This window comes from Solea senegalensis, linkage group LG16 (genome assembly GCF_019176455.1).
Source record: "Solea senegalensis isolate Sse05_10M linkage group LG16, IFAPA_SoseM_1, whole genome shotgun sequence".
Taxonomy (NCBI): domain Eukaryota; kingdom Metazoa; phylum Chordata; class Actinopteri; order Pleuronectiformes; family Soleidae; genus Solea; species Solea senegalensis.
This window is the reverse complement of record NC_058036.1, coordinates 9,673,315-9,688,661: the sequence shown is the minus strand read 5'-3', so window position 1 is coordinate 9,688,661 and position 15,347 is coordinate 9,673,315. Positions and strand designations below refer to the sequence as shown.

Here is a 15,347-nt window from a genome sequence, read left to right as displayed (position 1 = left end):
TTGTTAAGAAGCCACACAAAATGTCATATTCAAAATTGTAATTACTCACTTTGTTTAAATACTTTTAGTTTTACTTTACAATAAAGTAAGTACAATAAATGTCACATACTTTAAGACTTTTACTCATGTAACTTTCTAAACGGTGACTTGAACTTCTACCAAAGTCATTTTCTGGTAAGGTACTTGTACTTTTACTATACAGTATTGCTTTCAAGTACTTTATACAAGACTGGTAAGTTGTGCTATCTTTACCAGAGCTTAATTGCCAGTTACATCATGGAAAAGAAGCACCAAACACCTTTCTCTTGCTTCAAAATAAGCCGTTTCATAGAAGAAAGGCTTTGGCTTATAGAAGTCGGACCCAATATATTACTTTTTTTAGTATTAATTGATTATAAGCTGATAATTGAGAGTCATCCTAAGGTCATTAAGTGACAGTTCTTTCTGAACCTGTCATTCTCCTCTGTTTGAGAGGACTGGTGCCCAGTTTTTCAAATTTTAATTAACAATTAAAATTAATTAATTAATTATTCATATTCATATTTACTCACCAAGTACTAAGGGGCAAACAATTTGAATATCTTCTTCAATAGATTCAGCCACTCCACCCCACCTCCCACCCTCGCTAAACTTACATAACATCTGAAGCAACTCTTCCTCAATCTCCTTAGGCCTCAGGTACAGCACACCAAGGACACCCTACATTTTTCCTACTAAGCAGAGGTCGGTGTGGAGGATGCCATTCTCTACCTCCTACATTGAGCCCACTCGCACCTGGACAAGGGAAGTGGCACAGTCAGGATCCTCTATTTGGACACCCCTCGCGCTCCAGGAAAAACTCACCAGAATGCGAGTGAGCCCCTGCCTGGTTGCTTGGATCTCCAGCTACCGACAGACCACTGCATGTCAGGCTGAAGGACATCACGTCTGACACTTTGATCAGCAACATTGGGAGCTCCTCAGTGGACTGTGCTGTCTCCAATCCTCTTCACTCTGTGCACTGTGGACTTCTGCTACAACTCTGAAACGTGTCACATCCAGAAGTTCACAGATGACATGGCCATCTTGGTGATGTATCAGAGACAACGAAGAGGAGGAATATTATAGGAGCCTGGTGAGGGACTTTGTTGTCTGGTTCCACAATAACAACCTGTAGCTCAACACCTCAAAGACCAAGGAACTGGTCATCGACTTTGGGACGGACAGACATAGACCGAGACCAGTTTTGCAGACCTACACATATCTTGGGCTATGCCTGGACAACAAGCTGGACCGGACAAGCAGCACTAGGCAGCTGTACAAGAAGGCCCAGAGCCGGATGTACTTTCTGAGGAGGCTACAATCCTTTAACATCTGCAAGAACCTTCATCAGATGTTTTATCAGTCTGTGTTTGCCAGCGCTCTCTCCTACGCTGTGGTGTGCTGTGGCGGACCTAAGGCAGACCTCTCTAGAATGGAAAAACTGATCAGACTGGCCAGCTCGGTGGTCGGAATATAGCTGGGCCCTCTGGTGACAGTGACAGAGAGAACGACAATCGACAAACTACTGAGCATACTGGACAATGCCAGCCACCATAACTGTTACACCATATAAAGTGCATTTAACTCTAGCAAATTAAATCAAACTCACACCCTTAATCTTGTTTTAACTTATGGTATTGATATTGATGACTTAAACATAGTTCCTCAAAACCCTCTCCTTACTGATCATTATTTACTCACATTTAATTGTACAATAATGACCTACAATAACATAAATAAGAAATACAGCTCCAGTCGGTGCCTGTCTGATAATAATATTAATACATTCAAAGAGACAGTGCAACCTTTATGTAACTCGGTAGGTAAGGTACCTTTTGTGATATTACTCCCGCCCTCATAGATAACCTTGTTGATAGTACAGTGCCCTCCCTGCGTACTACATTAGATTGGCTTGCAGTATCTAAAAAAATAATAATAATAAAAAAATTGTGTTGCCCCTCTGAAAAAGAAAGTGGTGAATCAGATGAGACGAGCACCATGGTTTAACTCTAATACTCTCGCTCTTAAACAGGCGTTACGTAGATTAGAAAGAAAATGGCGTTCCAGTAACCTAGAGGAATTTTATATAGCCTGGAAAGATGGTTTTGTAGTTTACAAAAGTTACTCTTCTTTAATTGAAGAAAATATGAATAATCATAGGTTTCTTTTTAGCACTGTAGTCAGGCTGACACAGAGCCACAGCTCCACTGAACCATCTATTCCTTTAACACTGAGCAGTGATGACTTTATGAACTTTTTTGTGAATAAAATAACATCAATTAGAGAAAATATTGTTCATCTCCTCCCTCATATTGGGACAGTTTCTCCCCTATAGATCTCCCTGAGTTAACATCATTAGTTTCATCATCTAAGCCATCAACCTGTCAGTTAGATCCTATCCCCACCAAACTGTTTAAAGATGTGTTTCCTTTAATTAACAGCTCTATATTGACTCAAATTAATCTATCCTTATTAACTGGCTATGTCCCCCAAAAGTTTAAAATAGCAGTTAAACCCCTTCTCAAAAAAGCGACCCTTGACCCAGATATTTTAGCTAATAACCGATCTAATTTTCCCTTTGTTTCTAAAATCTTAGAAAAGGCAGTCGCTAATCAATTATGTGAATATGTGCACGCTAATGGCCTGTTTGAAGATTTTCAGTCAGGTTTTAGATTCAACCATAGCACAGAAACGGCACTAGTTAAACTTAGTAACGACCGTCTCTTGACTTCAGATCACAGGTGCTGCCCTCTGCTGGTTTAAATCATACTTATCTGATAGATTCCAGTTTGTTCATGTTAAAGGCCACATAGACCGGAAGATCCAATTAACGCTGTGTTTGTGTGTGTGTATCTTTGTCATTACTTCGTTTATGAAACCCTAAAGTTTCAGAACAACAGTTCAGCCACTGCTGAGAAAATAGTGTTGTATTGTTTTCCTGGGCTCTGCGAAGCGGATCGGCACTTCCTTAATTTGATGTCGTCATCAGAAATCCTCACCACTCCTCTCACCACCGTAGTGCCTCCTGGTGTGGGCACTAGTCCGGGCACATCTGGTTGCGTACATTCAACTGCAGAAGAAGAAGAACTACTCTCGTTGTAGCTGCTGAGATGCAGAGCATCCACCGTGCCAGAGGGGGAGCTGTATATCAGAGAGCTGGCCTATCTATTCCAGGTACTTCCAGGTACCTGGCCAATCACAGGACAGTAGGAAAGCTCTCGTTGGCTGGCCAATAACAACACAGTCCACATTCTGGGGGTGTGGTTTTGGTCTGAAACAGCGCGGCTGACGAGAGTGTCAGTGAGGAGATATTTTGATCGGCTCGTTTGCAGCGATTAGGAGGTTTTTAATCATGAAAACAAGTTCATATATGTAAGTAGACCTCCATAACTAACATATATGTGTGATACAAGCATTCTATGTCGCCTTTAATGATAAAGCCTCACGACAAACAAAAGTTAATTGTGGAGTTCCACAAGGCTCAGTGCTTGGGCCTATACTCTTTACTTTATATATGCTTCCTCTAGGGAACATTATTAGGACACACAACATACACTTTCATTGTTATGCAGATGACACACAGCTATATTTATCAATGAGGCCAGATGAAATAAATCAGGTTGTTCAACTCCAAGAATGTCTCAGAGACATTAAGTCCTGGGTGACCTGTAACTTTCTACTTTTAAACTCAGAAAAAACTGAGGTCATTATACTCGGCCCTAAACACCTCAGAGAAAAATTTTCCGATCACATTGTCACTTTAGATGACCCATGGCTTCCAGTTCCACTGTGAGGAACCTTGGAGTTACTTTTGACCAGGAAATGTCACTGGAGTCACACATAATACTAATTTCCAGAACAGCCTTCTTCCACCTGCGGAACATTATGAAAATTAGAAACATTCTGTCCTTGCTGATGCTGAAAAACTAGTTCATGCTTTTGTTAGATCTAGATTAGATTACTGTAACTCCTTATTATCAGGCTGTTCCAACAAGTCTGTTAGAACCTTTCAGTTAATTCAAAATGCTGCAGCACAAGTTCTGACAGGAACTAGAAAGAGAGACCATATAACTCCAATGTTAGCTTCTCTACACTGGCTCCCCATACAGTTTATAATTAAATTTAAAATCCTCCTCACGTACAAAGCACTTAATGGTCAGGCCCCTTCATACCTGAAAGATCTAGTCTAACCATATCACCCTAACAGACCACTTAGGTCACAAAATACAGGTTTACTTGTTGTTTCCAGAGTCTATAAGAGCAGAATGGGAGGCAGAGCCTTCAGTTACCAGGCTCCTCTCCTGTGGAACCAGCTTCCAATGACAGTTTGGGAGGCGGACACTCTCTCTCTCAATCAAACTTTCTTTTTTGATTATAGTTAGAGCTGGTTCAGGGAAACCTGGACCACCTTTGTTATGCTGCTATGGACCTAGACTGCTGGGGGATTTTCCAGTGGGGAACACACATTCACTCTGTCACACTCAGGGTATGAATATGACTTTTTATGTCATTAACCTTGTCTCTTTCTCTCCCTAGTTTTTGTCTTTCCTTCCTTCCCTCTCTCTGTATTCCCATCATGCAGGTTGCAGGATCAAGATCCAGTTTTCAAGGCTATCCATATCATACATATCATCACCATTATTATTGTGCTATAATTAAAAGTCGATATTAGTATACATTTTATCAACACTCTCTGACGCTGCTTTATAAATTACATTGTATTAAACATGTCATCATTGACTGTATAAACTTGTAACTTTATACAGTTGTTGTGTATCTGCTCCTGGTCTCTCTCTCTCTTCTGTCTCTACCTCATCTCCCTCTTGTCCTTTCTCTCCCCCCTTTCTGAAATCCTATCCTCATTAGTTATTAATTGTGGTCAGTTAAACATGTTATTAACTGCGTTAACGGAAACCCATTTTAATGGCGTAAATTTTTTTTATCATGAGATTAACTTTCTTTCTGGCCTAGCAAACTTTGTAGTTTTTTTCAAATAATGTTGCAACAACTAGTAATTTTTAGAAAAACTACAACACCACACCGGATCTAGCTAGACCAGAAACAAAACAACAGGCACACTGTACACACTTGTTTGGGCTTGCAAGCAGGCCAAAGAGTAGTAGGCTAACGTTACGTTTTGAGTGGATGGCGGGCGCTAGATTTGCACGATACCCCGTGGTGCCAAATCGTAACGGTTCCTACTATACTACAAATTCTACATGACTACATGACATGGTGCCAGTTTCCGCTACATAGCCTCCCGGCTTTTCACTGCATGCTATTCCCTATTATAAACAAACCCACATTACAACTACTGCAACCTAACTACACACCTGCTGAATAATTGGCTGTTTGCCTGTTACTGGTGATGTCCGGAGATATGATAGACTGTTTCCGCACGCTGGGTCCGCCCGTCTGTTAGCTGATTGGCTGTTCGTGTGTTTCTGCCTGCAAGAACGAACTCCATGAAGACAGCTCTGCTTCGATAGAAATTCGCTTCAAAACAAACATTGATCTAAATATCGATAGTATCGACACTAACGTTGGTAAGGGGTATTGATCGATACTTGTGTGATGAGATCGATTCTTAAGTACAACTCCAAGCATTTACAGAGTGACCGACTGGCCGTACAACACCGCTCTTCTCTCACTTCATTCATGCTCAATTAGCCCCTCCCCTTTATTCCGCTGCCAACCCCCTCCCCCCTCCACTGCAAAACTCATTCACTCACTGCAAGGCGAGCAGCGCACTGTTGTGGCTGTGTGATGGCAGAGCAGAAGAGGAGCGCTGTTTGGAGTTTTTTTTACAGCTGTTACAAATGTTGCAAATGCAGATTACCACCCCAAAAGGGAAATTTAAGTTTTAAGTTTTCTATAAACATTTCTGAGGTACTTACTAAAAGTATATTTATTTTTCTGACAGTAATTGCAACATACCTGAGAAAGGATTTTCTCCAAGGCAGGTCAGTAAGTAAGTGAGAGAAGAATCTCAATAAAACAGAAAAATGTAAACAATATTTCTGAGTTACTTAATAATAGTATTTTTTATTTGACTGAAAACTTTATCCTGTGTTTTATTATCATCATAAACATGATTAATTAAAGGAAAATTTACAAAATAATTAAATAATCATGAAAATTCAAGTTTTCAGTCAAATTTGCATATTGAGGATGCATTCACTTAATAAATTATGATACATTGCTCTCTCCTACACAACACAATCGACAAATCAGTTTTTCACATGGGCTATAGGACAAGTTTGGTATATAACCAAAATTCACACCAAAATTAAAAGTGCACTTATAATCATGCAAACTTCTCTATCACTCTTTTGACCGCATAGCATTGGCCATATGTATTCTTGTCTGTTTGTGATTTTTTGCTCTGTGTTTTAAGTCTGTAATACCTGTCTGAGTCCAGGCTTGTTCGGTGTCCGGCATCTGAAAGAGGAGGCAGGGAAAACAAAACATGCCACTGGTGTTTGGTGCTTCGTTTTCCATGATGAAACCAGCGTTTCTGCCGGAATCAGGCAATGTCCGCTCAGCAGTGGGAGGTTTTCGGGCATAAGATTCTGCGCCCCAGTTTTCTTATCTTTTGCACTGCAAGGGTGTGTCTGTATGTGTCTGTATCTTGCGTGTCTCACTATGAGCAAAAATCTACAAGAAAGACATGTGCACCCTAAAACTCAGCAGCATCTGTAAACGAGTGAGAGAAGTTAACTTTTTTAAACTACATTTGAATGCAGATTACACAGAGTAGTCACAGACTGTACAACGTGTAGCACATTTAATTAAATTTTCCATGTTTTTATAAATTATTTTAGATTCCCTACTTCTTCTTAATGTGAGACTTGTGGGGTGGCTCCCTAGTGCCCTCTATGGATGGGCTGCCACTGTCTACAGTCTTGATAACTTAGTGAGTGGACCCCTTTTAAATAGGGATGCACCGATTGATCGGCCGGTGACCTGAATTGGCAGATGTTCACGTGATTGGCCATGACCGGAAACCGGCCGGTCAGACAGAGATATGCCGATTTTATGCTGGTCAAATGCACTTGTGCGCCTCATGAGTAGCAGCACATGTTGTAAAGTGAGCTGTTGCAGGTGGAGGGGCTAACAGGTCAACAGTTAACAGAGGCTCCAGATAGCAAGTTAGCTCAGAGCTACATGTCAGAAGCACCCATTGGCAGAAGTGACAATGCATTGAGCTACTGGAAGATCAACAAGGATTGTTTCCCTGCACTTGCCCGGGCTTACCTCTCTGCATCATGTAAAAATAGTGACAATGAGCGGTTGTTTAGCCTGGCTGGAAATGTGGCAGATGAGAAAAGAAACAGACTAATGGTGACAAGGCAGAAATGCTTATGTTTTCAAAGAAAATCTTTAAGTTTTGAGATATATCTTTATGCTGCCAGGCTATATTTAGGGACCGAGCACTCACACAGTGTGCGAGGACCTATTGTAATTGAAGGAATTATTATTATTTTTCTCTGTGGGAAAATCTCCAATTTGACCCCCTGAACATGCGTGAAAACGGACGAAAATTGTCGCACACATCAGAACTGGCGAAAAATTGGATAAATTAATGGAATTGCGAAAAACCAATGCAAAATGGCTCAGAAGTGCCCCCACAGGTCACATGCCTATGGAGCAGGCAAAATTTAGTTTCATCGAATTTCACAAGACTTGGCGGGGTGATTGTTCGGCGCAAGTGATCGAAAACTTTTGCAGATTCAAAAGGGCGTGGCCATGGCAGCCATCGGAACAGAAACAGGAAGTGCGCCATACTTTGGCCTACCCGCACGAAACTTCATGTGTGACACCAGACACTGCCCCTGAACACGTCTACGAATGCGAACATGACCCCAACGTGATGTCGCCCATTTTGAATTGCGCGTTTTGTAACTCCGCCAAACTTTGACCAATCGGCCCGAAACTTGATATGTGAGACCAAGGGCCCGTCCTGAACATGTTTGCAAGCCATGACCTGCACACAGGAAGTAGGTCTTCCCAGACAGGAAGTGACCCGTGACATTGCCATACATTGACCAAACTGCACTAAACTTCACATGTGAGATAAGTGACACGGCCAGAGCCCAGGTTATACATGGCATGCAACTCTGTTGCAAGAACCCTATTGTAATCGTAAGGATTATTCTTTCGTTTCTTCTTCACCGAAGTAAATCGCGTTTTTGAGGCCCTGAACATACCCCAAAACTCACCAATTTTTAAAACTTAAACTCAATTCTTAAAACTTTGCATTAGAAGGTCCCATCCCAACCAAATTTGCTAGGGTTGATGATAGAAGTCTATGCAAAAACTGTAAATTTCGAAAACAGCGCCTCCTGGTGGTAACAGAAAATACAACAAATTCACAATTTCGGTAATAACTTTTACAGAGTTCATCGTATCAAACTCAAAATTGGTGAAAACACTCAAAACACATGTAGATGATGCATGCTGAATATGATAACAAATCGTTCAACGGTGTTGCCATGGCAACACTGCAAAGGATTCACTCAACTGAGTAGTTTGTTCGTTCATTTTCATGCAGTACCTTTTTTTCGCCACATGATGGAGGCAGCTGCATACAAATCTATATGAAAATATTCCATGTCAAAATCAGCACCCCCTGGTGACAGCAGACAAAATTACATTTACAGTGTTTCATGCTGCTGTAACAGGGATTGTATCCACTTGAAACTTGATATGTGAGACCTAAGACCCGTCCGGAACATGTCTGTAAAGGATGACCTCACTACAGGAAGTAGAACTCCCGAAACAGGAAGTAAAGTCCAACATTGTCCAATCTTCAAGAAACTTGATATGTGAAACTTGAATACATTTATGGACATGCCTTTCACCCAACAGGAAGTCTGCCATTTTAAACAGGAAGTGCCCCCTAACTTAGCACAGGGACGCTGAAAATAGTCTGAGCTGAAAATAACTAGTACCGCAAGCGGTGAATAAACAGGAGATGAGCTAGAGGACTTGCGTGGCGATGTGGGCGCACGGAGACTCACGGGCCCTCGAGCTCGAACCCGTACATTACCGCTTGCGGTACTAGTTTTATTTTTATTTGTTATTTATTCATTGTTCATCTTACATCTGTTTACATACAAAAGGAAAGTACTTTTCCAAAAATGCTTTTTAGGTTGAAAAGAATGGCTATTTCATAAGTTAGTCTTGAAGAATTTATCTGTTAAACTGTACCATTTCTTGGTAACAGACATTACATGACTGAAAAGTTGGTTGTATTTCTATGTTAAATTAAATGCTTTAAAGTGGTTTGAAAAAATGGAATTGGCTAAAATCGGTATCGGCAGGTCAAACTCCATGAATAACCGGACATCGGAATCGGTGTGTCCCTACTTTTAAAGTCTAGTTATTTTTAATGACCACTTTATTAATTGTTTCAAAGGTCGAACGAACAGTTAACAAGTGTCTAATTGAAACTTAGTGTTTTAAAAAGCAATACATGTGTTAATTATGCTTTTATTAACACTTATATATACTAATTTATGTTGATAAGCATTCTAAATCTTACTGGCTTACTAATGGTTATATATAACTTATACAAGGACCTTAAAGGCGACATAGACCAGAAGCTCCAATTAATGCTGCGTTTGTGTGTGTATCTGCGTCATTACCTCGTTTATGAAACCCTAAAGTTTCAGAACAAACAGTTCAGCCACTGCTGAGAAATTGGGTTTTATTGTTTTCCTGGGCTCTGCAAAGCAGAAAGCCACTTCCGTTTGCTGATGATGTCATCAGTAAACCTCACCCCTCCTCTCACCACTGTAGTGCCTCCTGTGCGGGCACTAGTCCGGGCACATCCGGTTGCATACATTCAACCGCAGAAGGGGAAGAACTACTCTCGTTGTAGCTGCTTAGATGCAGAGCATCCATCGTGCCAGAGAGGGAGCTGCATATCTGAGAACTGACCTACTAATTACGTCACTTTCAGGTACCTGGCCAATCACAGGACAGTGGAAAAGCTCTCATTGGCTGACCAATCACAGGACAGTCCATGTTCTGGGGGTGTGATTTTGGTCTGAAACAGTGCGGCTGACAAGAGAGTCAGTGAGGAGATATTTCAATTGGCTCGTTTGCAGCGACTGGGAGGTTTTTGACCATGAAAACAAGTTACTATATGTAAGTGGACCTCCATAAGTAACATATATGTGCAATATGAGCATTCGGTGTCACCTTTAAGCTATTTTTTTGTACACGTATTTCTTAATTTATTTAATTGTATTATACTTTATCCTCCTCATGAGGTTTGCGAGGGGCTGATGATAAAGGCCACTGCACAACAATGTGTACCACAGGGTCCAACTAGTGCTCTGTTCCATCAAAAATCCCATCTAAGTATCAAAGCTTCATCATCTAAAACAACATCCAAGAATTGGAACACCATTGTCATAGAAACGCAGACATTAATGGGATTTTCATACCATTGCCCTCATCACTGACTTGATTGAAACAACCTTTGCAACTTCAGCCATTTCTAATCATCTTAGCAACTACAATATTACATTAAAAAAAACTCTGACAACAATGCAAACATCAGTCTTCAAGAAATCCATATAAGAGTAATAATGACTATCAGAATTAAAAATAACATGTACTCACATGTAATCACTGTACTATTTTAATGCAGGTTAATAAAAGTGGGGGAAAATACATACAGAAGATCATGAATAAAAAACATTCATTTCTGATCAGACTGAGAGCTGACTGAATAGATTGAGAGGCAGGATTTATAAATCCCTGTTGCCAGGCAAACCCACACAGAATAAATTACCATGGTGCAACTAGCGGTGCCAGGATTTTGAGTTCCCCTTCATCTCCATTTCAGTGTTTTTCTGCGGCACTGAGGACAGCGACTCAGTCGCCTACCCGTGTGGCTCTTGTTTTGCTGTCCTCAGCTGCTGAAGCGGACAAAGACATACACCTTGGAAGTAAGCCTAACTTCATTTATCTCTTTTTTAACATTCAATACATAAAAAGACTGAAACAGAATTATATCTTTGGACTTGCCTTGCTGGTGTGAGGGGGTGGCTACTACTGGAGGACTTGATGAGGAGAGGGCGGCCGAGCTAGATGGTAACTAGTCACCATCCAGCTCTGAAATCGTTTTGCATCACGTGCATCTGCGCAATATCATAGAGCATGACTTCCGAAAATATACTATATACCATACTATACTATGTTGATATCAGTGCGATATTAACTAATGAGGAATATTTCGATTATTTGTCTCTGTGCATGTCCTTGCACACAGCGACACTGATCATAGGAGCTCAGCTTCGCGGCTGAGACACAAATAGATCGCTGCCGTTGTTGCGGGCGAGTGCGCCTGCAGTTATAAAACAAATCAATGATTATTAGACAAAAACATTGAAATATGCCAATTCTGATATGTTCATGTACTCAAAACGGACGGAGCAACATAACAAAGACAAGTAAGCTTACCCTCCCCCCAACCCCCCCCCACACACACACTAGTCAATTTTGAGTCAAAATTTCAGGGCTTCAGTCGACCATGAATTTCTTGGGTTGATTAAAGCTGTAGTTAGAGGTTAGAGGACGAACCAGAGCGTATCGACTCATAAATCGGCCAGTCGACCGATACTTTACAGCCCTACTTAAGTCAATTTGAAATATTCCTGATTTAATTACATTTTTAACTTGTGTAACTATAATAAGCACATATGTAATATGAATGTGATACTGTGAACAGTTTTAACATTAGTGTCTTTTAATTTTGACGTCAAAGACTTTCATGAGAAACGAAAGATATTTTCATAAGGTGCTTTTTGGACAGGGATAATTTATTATACAATAAAATACTATTTTCAACCTGAAAACCACACCATAATGTTTTGGTGTCAAGCCTTGACCAGAGACTTGACACTGATATGCATGATCATGACATGTTGATGAAAGTCACATTTGCAGTGTTAAATCAACACTTAAAGAGTTAAATTACCACTGTGTCCAAGTGTTTTGGTCCTTATCAGAATTGGTGTTAAATTAACTATCTCTGTATACGGAGTATTAGGGCCACATTGAGAAAAAAAAATCACAGACTTTGAGAATAAACTTGTTAATTAACGAGAATAAAGTTGTTAATTAACAAGATTGTTCTCGCAGAATTTAGAATCGTAATATTCTAACCTGTTGTTTAAGAAGAGGAGAATTGTTAAAATGAGATGAGATGAGGTGAGATTCAACTTTATTGTTATTACTCAAATACAAGTTTTGGGTAACAAAATGAGGTTGGCATCTCACCAGAACTGCAAGGAAAGGAAAGCATCTTTATTGTCATTATACAACGGGTATTGCACAACTAAATGTCGAGGTCAGATGGAGGGTTGATCAGACTGCTGCGACTGAGCTCGCCGCCACAAGGGACCAACCTGACCGAATATAACTAACATTCTAACATGTTTTGATGGTGGGAGGAAACCGGAGAGCCCAGGGGAAACCCCCGCAGACTTGGGGAGAACATGCAAACTCCACACAGAAAAAAGTTTCCAGACCAGGAATTGAACCCAGCACGTTCTTGCTGTGAGGCAACAGTGCTAACCACTGCTCCACCATGCCACACAATACTTATGACAAAATGAGGGCAGTGGAGCATTTTGTGGGATTGTACTTTAGAATAGGTTTCACAAACAAGGAGATACTTAATCTTTTGGCACATCAGCATCACATTGTCATAAGTATCAGGACTTAAAAAGTACATGCAAGAAAATGCATCTTTTCCGCAGAAAGAACCAGGCAGACTTGGAGGAAATCGTGGAGGGGGACATAGCTGGAACTGGTCAACTGCAGGGTTATTGGTGGATGCTTCAAGGGGCCATACAACTTTATTCTCATTATTTAACGTCTTTAATCTCGTTAATTAGCGACTTTAATCTCGTTAATTAGCGACTTTATTCTCGTTAATTAACGACTTTGTTCTCTAAGTCTGTGATTTTTTTCCCCTCAATATGGCCCTAATACTCCATCGTACTGTATGATTATTGAGCATTTTTCATGACTATTTTCCTTACAGAGTTACTTTTGTATGAGAGGGTATCAATGCATTTTCCACCATGTACTTACTGAGCAGCTTTGTAAAAAAAACGCAAAACAATTATTTGATATTTGTCTGTTTTTTTTTTGTTCTTATAACAGACTAATGTCAATGTAATTAGGCTGGGTGTGCAGATTTCAAGTATTTTAAATGAAGAAAAAAATAACTGCAACATCTTCCTCCAAAAGAAATGTTAGAAAAAGTTTACAAGTAATAAAGCATTACTCTCAAGTAGAGCAACCCATCTTCTCTGTGGCGTTATTATTATTACAAATAGTTTACTTTAATATACTTTTCACTATTTTAGTTTTTATTTATTTTTACATTTGAAACCACTGGGTAACAGCTTTTGCACTTCTGACCCCCCTTTTAATAATAAGCTTTCACTGTCTTGTGTTGTTTGATTGTATTTTTCCATTTAGAATGTATGAATGGACTTTGTCTTTCTCAAGAGAAAGAACTTTCAAACTTCTGCATTTAAATCAGAAGAACATAAATTCACTTTAAGCAACATCTTACAATCCATGTTCTGATCTCTTATTAAATACAAATGTGGATAAATACCTTGTGTGGTTTTTAATTCTATATTCCTTTCTGTATGACATTTGATTTTCTTTCACCTTAATTTTGATTGATTATTTGTACGATTAATGTCCTTCCTTCTGTTTCTAAAATCCTAGAAATGTTGAATATCAGTTATCATCTGTGCAGTAGCAGTCTGTTTTTAAAAAAATCCAGTCAGAATTTACCAACAACCATATCTTGATGCTGCTGCATTTGATGCCATTGATCATAAAATTCTATTCAGAGACTGGTGTAGACTCTTGGGATCTTAGGTACTGCCCTCTGCTGGTTTGAGTCATATCTGTTAAATTTGTTGATTTTAATGATATAGAGAATAATGCTTACTGATTCAAAAAGTGGGTTAATTATATGAATTTATAAAATAAATTCAAAAATACAGTGAGTTCAAAATCAGTGATGTTTGTTGATAATATTGATCCACTAAAATAATGTTTTGAAAAGTGACTTAATCACATGTTTTATTAAGTTTTGTCTCCCTTCACAGTTTGGAAACTGCATGGAATTTTAAACCGAATATGAAAAGGTAGACTTACCTAAATATATGCGGAGGGAGAAGCCTGCTGAGCAGCTGTACTTTAGTTCGTATATTAGTTAGTTAATGAGACCAGCTGAGCGACGGCACGTTCCTCCTGCTTCCGCTGCTATTGTTGCAACTCCTCTCCGCCGTCAAGTTGTCAAGTAGAAGGCTAAATGGAGCGGAGTTGAGCAGGGTCTGCACTACTGAGCAGCTCAGTGTCAATGATACCTTCTGTCACTCCGTCAACTGCCCCCGCCTCTTTATTGCAGCGCACTGTCCCGCGTCACTCAGCCAGCCCATATACAAAGGAAACTACCACAACAGGACACTCTAACATCTTTGCTGCTACATTATTCTGTGGGCAGCGAAAAAACTCTGTCCGGACCCAGAGCGGGAACCGACATGTCAGAGAGTTTTAAACAGTTATGGCGGAGATTACTTTTTGCCCAGCGACTCCTTTCTGACAATGCTTTTACCGTTTCTACACGCTCAGGGGCGATTCTAGAGTCTGTTGGGGCCCCAAGCTAAAATTACCAGGGGGCCCTACCGACCAGTGTTCATCACCATTATGTTATAAATAATGTGACACCAACAAAAAATGTATGAACACAAAAGGTTTTTTATTCCAAAATTTTAAAAAAATAACACTGAAAAACCTATTTATTTTTAAAATAAATAATGTGAAAATATAAATATAGAGAAAAATAAAATACTGTAAATAACATTAAAAAACAACCTTATATAAACTGAGTAATATATATATATATATATATATGTATATATATATATATATATATGTATATATATATATACATATACATATATACATACATTACACTGTAAATAACATTATAAACCTTTAGTTTTCCTTTGTGAATCTACATGGATTTTTCTCAGGATTCTGGGGGAAGACTACATTTTTGACCTGTATAGGCTCTTTTGTGACTAATGCACACAGTTCAGTATGGTTAATAACACTTGGCCATTCTGCAGGGTCAAATCTGTTATAGTAGGAGGTGATGCATGAGTTAGGGTAATGAGTTGTAGAAGTAGGTAGATAGGAGTTGCTGTCCTCCTGGAGGTGGACGTTTTCTGAAACTGATGTCAAAAAAACAAACCAAAAAAAAACAGGGTATA

General features: G+C 39.6%; 1 protein-coding gene across 1 annotated transcript in view; it reads right to left on the bottom strand.

Moving 5' to 3' along the window:
- osr1 (odd-skipped related transcription factor 1) overlaps positions 1–14,452 on the bottom strand; it is a 46,290-nt gene extending 31,838 nt beyond the window's left edge. The window contains exon 1 of the mRNA XM_044046846.1: positions 14,227–14,452. The gene's annotated coding sequence lies outside the window, so the exon portion shown is untranslated. The remainder of the gene's footprint in view (positions 1–14,226) is intronic.
- Positions 14,453–15,347: the final 895 nt, after the last annotated feature.